Genomic DNA, 5,452 nt, shown 5'->3' with positions numbered 1-5,452 from the left:
TGGACTTGTTCTGTTTTGTTTTTTCCAGGTAAGGTCTTGCTGTAGCCCAGGCTGACCTGGAATTCACTCTAATCCCAGGCTGGCCTCGAACTCACAGCAATCCTCCTACCTCTGCATCCCAAATGCTGAGATTAAAGATGTGCGCCACCATGCCCAGCTTCCTATGGCCTTTTCTTTTTGTTCTTTTCAAGGTAGGGTCTCACTGTAGCCCAGGCTGACCTGGAATTCACTATGTAGTCTCAGGCTGGCCTTGAGCTCACAGTGATCCTTCTACCTCTGCCTCCCAAATACTGGCATTAAAGGTGTATGCCACCCTGCCCAGCTCCTGTGGATTTTATTTTTTTTAAAGTGTAATTAATTTATTTGTAAGCAGAGAGAACAAGTATGGGTGCTCCAGGCCTCTTGCCACTGCAAACAAACTCCAGATGTATGCACCATTTTGTGCATCTGGCTTTACATGGGTTCTGGGGTATCGAACCCAGGCCATCAGGCTTTGTAAGCAAGCACCTTTAACTGCTGAGCCATCTCTCCAGCACCCCCTATGGTTTTTGAACAGTGTAGACATCAGATATGCAGAGAAGGGAGCATCAGCTGACTTCTGAGCCTAGAAGTTGGTTTGCACATTTGTTCCTTTTTTATTTTTTGAATATATTTTTAAATATTTTACATTTACTTATTTGAGATAGAGAAAGATGGAGAGAGAGAATGGACATGCCAGGGTCCCCAGCCACTGCAAACCTTGTACATCTGGCTTACATGACTCCTACAGAATCAAACTGAGGTCCTTTGGCTTTGCAAGCAAGCACTTTAGCCACTAAAGTGCTTTAGCCCTTTTTTTTTTTTTTTTTTTTTTTTTTTTTTTGTAGAGCTGGTTTAGTCTTCATATATTCCTTTAGCTTGCTTTTGTTATGGCATGTTCTTATTTCCCCATCTATTTGCTTTGCAGGATAAAGTAATCTTGGTTAGCAGTTGTTATCTTCCAGAACATTCAGGTCTGGAGAGATGGCTTAGCGGTTAAGCGCTTGCCTGTGAAGCCCAAGAACCCCGGTTTGAGGCTCGGTTCCCCAGGTCCCACATTAGCCAGATGCACAAGGGGGCGCACGCGTCTGGAGTTCGTTTGCAGAGGCTGGAAGCCCTGGCGCGCCCATTCTCTCTCTCTCCCTCTATCTGTCTTTCTCTCTGTGTCTGTCACTCTCAAATAAATAAATAAAATTAAAAAAAATACTTGAAAGGATCCTCCATGCTGAAGAGAAAGAAAAGCACACATATAAGGAAACTGGAAAAAACAAACCATACTCATATACTAGTTAACACAGGAGAGCAAAGGTAAAACTGTAAGAACTACAAAACAAGAATGGCAAGAACAAAGCACTTAGGAGGCAGAGGTAGGAGGATCGCCATGAGTTTGAGGCCACCTTGAGACTACATAGTGAATTCCAGGTCAGCCTTCACTAGAGCAAGACTCTACCTCAACAACAACAAAGAATGCTAAGAATAAATACACACCTTTCAGCAATAACTATTAATATCAATGGCCTCAATGCCATTGATATTAATATAATTAATAATAAGGTTTTTTTTGGCTTACAGGCTCAAGGGGAAGCTCCACGATGGCAGGGAAAATAATGGCATGATCAGAGGGTGGACATCACTCTCTGGCCAACATAAACTGGACAATAGCAACAGGAGAGTGTGCCAAACACTGGCATGGGGAAACTGGCTATAACACCCAGAAGCCTACCCCTAACAATACTCTGCCTCCAGAAGGTATTAATTCCCAAAACTCCATAAGCTGGGATCCTAGCATTCAGAACATCTAAGTTTATGGGGGACACCTTCTTTCGGTGCCATATCCCTCTGTTCATACCAGTTCATTTCTATGCAAAGCAGCCTTGCACAACTTCTGAGGACATGGGCATAACAGCAAGCTTCTCACACAAACTGCTAGCCCAGTGCAGGCAAAGCTCTTTCTTATCCTCATAAGGCAACCCTCACAGTCCATAGCTCTTACTACATTCAGGTATTTCAACTTTGACCAGAATTGTCCATCAAGCTGTACTTACAGCACTGTAAGGTGTCTCTTAGGCCAAGGTTTCAAACCCTTCTATATTCCTTTTGAAAATCATCTCCAAAAAACCAAAGCCACACAGTCAGATGTCTAGCAGCAACCCTACTTATGGTACCACTTTACTGTTGCAGTCAGGTTCACATTGCTGGTAGAAGTCACCCACCCAAGAACAGTTTGTGGGGAAAAAAAGAGGTTTATTTTGGCTTACATGCTTGAGGGGAAGCTCCATGATAGCAGGGAAAACAATGGCATGAGCAGAGGGTGGACAATATCAACAGGAGAGTGTGCCAAACACTGGCTTTGGGAAACTGGCTATAACATCTATAAGGCCACCCCCAATAATACACTCCCTCCAGGAGGAGTTAATCCCCAAATCTCCATCAGCTGGGAACCTAGTATTCAGAACACCTAAGTTTATGGGGGACACCTGAATCAAACCATCACAGACTCGACACACACAGGTGCATATGCAACAGCACATATATACATATGTGTCCACACAAATATGAACTTACATACATGCATGTGTGACAAAAAAAAAAAAAAAACTATGCAAACTGGGCATGGTGGTGCACATCTTTGATCTTAGCACTGAGGAGGTCCCAAATATCCATCAGCTGGGGAACCTAGCATTCAGAACATCTAAGTTTATGGGGGACACCTGAATCAAACCACCACAGATGGTATTGTATATATGTAAATAAAAGAACAGATTACTGGGGATAGGCCTAAGCAAGGTCAAGACAAGAGATTAAGTAAAGGAAAGGTGGGGGGAGGACTAATCAAAATCTAAGAGGATATAAATAAGTCATATGGAATCCTACTTTTTTGGACAATAGCACACCCAGAAGCCATAGATTGTTATTAGAAAATTTTCAGTGCCAGGGATAGGATACCTTCTAGTGAGTTGTTGGCCAGGGAGGTTCCTGATGCCCCAAAACAATATAGGCCATTGCTGAAGCCCTTGGTTTCCCACCAGGAATAGATAAGACCTTATTGCTGAAGACTCCACATACTTGAGCTGCAAGGTCACTAAGAAATACTACTGGAGCTGAGCTGAAAACCTCCATGAAGACCAGCTGACAGAAAGCTGGAAAAAAGCCACACTGCATGAAGTTCAATGGGAGAGAGAGAAATCACCAGTGAAGATTCTCCACAGTGGACACTGCAAGCCTTAACTTTGGCCAGCTAGGCCAAATGAACCAACATGTGCAATAGTGGCATATCTGTTATGGGGTAAACTAACTACTCTCTAATTGGACTGGAGGCCCATTCTACAAGAGAGAATACATTCCTGAGACTGAAAGCCTATGAGGGGCGAAGTCATAAGCCCTAGGAGTATAATGCTTGTTGGTGTCTGCCTAAATGTATATACTATGCTCACCAAACTGCCCTGTCATCACTTCTGTTAATGTTCTTACCCATATATTTATGCTACTCTCATTTTTGGTTAGAGAATCTTCTCTTTTCAGATGGCAGTGACCTTGGGATGACTCAGAAGGCACCACAGTGCTGAGACGTGACAGAGGAGTGCTCAGCACTGAAACATCTCTATCATAATTTTCAAGGCTCAGGGTCCATTGCAGAAGAGGTGGTGGAAAGAATGTAAGAGCCAAAGGAAGGGTAGAACTCCTTACAACATGCTCCTCCAGACACAAAATGGCCTGGATATCCATGACTTAACAGTGCCTGACACTACCTACTCAAAACCATCATAATGGGAGGAAAAGATGATGACAACAAAATAAAAGAAAGACTGATGGAGAGTGGAGTTTCAAAGGGGAAAGTAAGGGGTAAGGGAATTACCATGGTGTATTGTCTATAATTATGGAAGTTGTCAAAAAAAAAAAAAAAGAAAGAAAGAAAGAAAGAAAGAAAGAAAGAAAGACCTGGCTGTGGAGCTGGGGATGGTGGCACATGCCTTTAATCCTAGCACTCAGGAGGCAGAAGGAGGAGGATCACTCTGAGTTTGAGGCCAGCCTGAACCTACATAGTGAATTCCAAGTCAGTCTGGGATAGATTGAGACCCTATCTTGAAAAACAGACAAAAAACCTGAGTCGAGGCTGGAGAGATGGCTCAATGGTTAAGCAAACCTGCTTGCAAAGCCTGAGGACCCAAGAACAATTCCCTAGCACCCACATAAAGCCACAATGTGGCACATGTGTCTGGCATTCATTTGCTGTGGCTAGAGGCCCTGGTTTTCTCTCTCTCTCTCTCTCCCTCTCTCTGTCTGTTGTCAAATAAATAAAATATTTTAAAAAACCATAATGTCTATTATGTGGGGCATTGAGGGTAGTTCTGTGGTAGAATGTAGCAAGTCCCAGACCAGAAATCAAGTTCAAGACCACCTGCGTAAGGATTTTTAAAAATTTTTTTATTTATTTATTTGAAAGAGAGAATGGGCACCCCAGGGCCTCCAGCCACTGCAAATGAACTCCAGACGCATGTGCCACCTTATGCATCTGGCTCATGTGAGTCCTGGGGAATAAAACCAAGGTCTTTTGTCTTTGCAGGCAAGCTCCTTAATTGCTAAGCCATCTCTCCAGGCCTGAATAAGGATTTTAAAAGGAGAATCTTTATTAGCCAGCTGGCGACTGTCCCTAACAGCAAGTCACTGAGGGGAGCATTTCCCCCCATTTCTTAACACTGAGTTTATAAAGGCAAAGTAAAAAAAAAAAAAAAAAAAAAAAAAAAAAACACAAAAGAAACAAAAGACATTATTTTACAATAGTCAGGAAACAAAACCACATTCTTTTACAATGCTCTGGAAAGTCCCCAGCAGCCCAGCAACCTCCTCCCCCACCCCCTCAACAATCTTATTTTATAATGCAAGCAAGTGTGTTTTTTTTTTTAAAAAAAAATGAAATTTTGTGGTTAGCTCAGGGTATGGAGCAAATACTAGATGTCTTAACTGAGACTACATCCTCATTCTTGTCATGGTTCTGTGTTGAACTTAAACCTTGGTGAGGCCTTCTTTTATTATTATGAAAATGGCTGGGTATATTAAGATGGTTTTCCTTAGGTTAACCTATCTGGGTGTTTCAAGAATTCTTGGCAGCTTCAATCCTAAGGCAAAACTAAGACTAAAAAGTATGCACCAGTAAGTAAGTTTGGCAGCTAGGAGTTTGGCATAGCTGTTTACCGAAATAAATGCTCTTAGGGCTAGGCAGGCCTGAGCGAGGAGGGCTGACTCTGACCCCTCTCCCTGCTCCAGGCTTCCCTGTGGCCAGTATCCTCAGCAGGCTGTGAGTGAAAGCCCACCTCCCCCTGGCCTCCCTCCCCTCCTCTGCGCTGCCCCAGCAGCTACTGGCACACCCTGGGCGGGGTTTCTAACCTGGCACTCAGGCAGGCTCAGGAAGGTTCCAGTAAACCTGAGCAGGCTT

This window comes from Jaculus jaculus, chromosome 14, assembly GCF_020740685.1.
Source record: "Jaculus jaculus isolate mJacJac1 chromosome 14, mJacJac1.mat.Y.cur, whole genome shotgun sequence".
NCBI classification, from domain to species: Eukaryota; Metazoa; Chordata; class Mammalia; order Rodentia; family Dipodidae; genus Jaculus; species Jaculus jaculus.
This window is presented reverse-complemented; position numbering follows the sequence as displayed.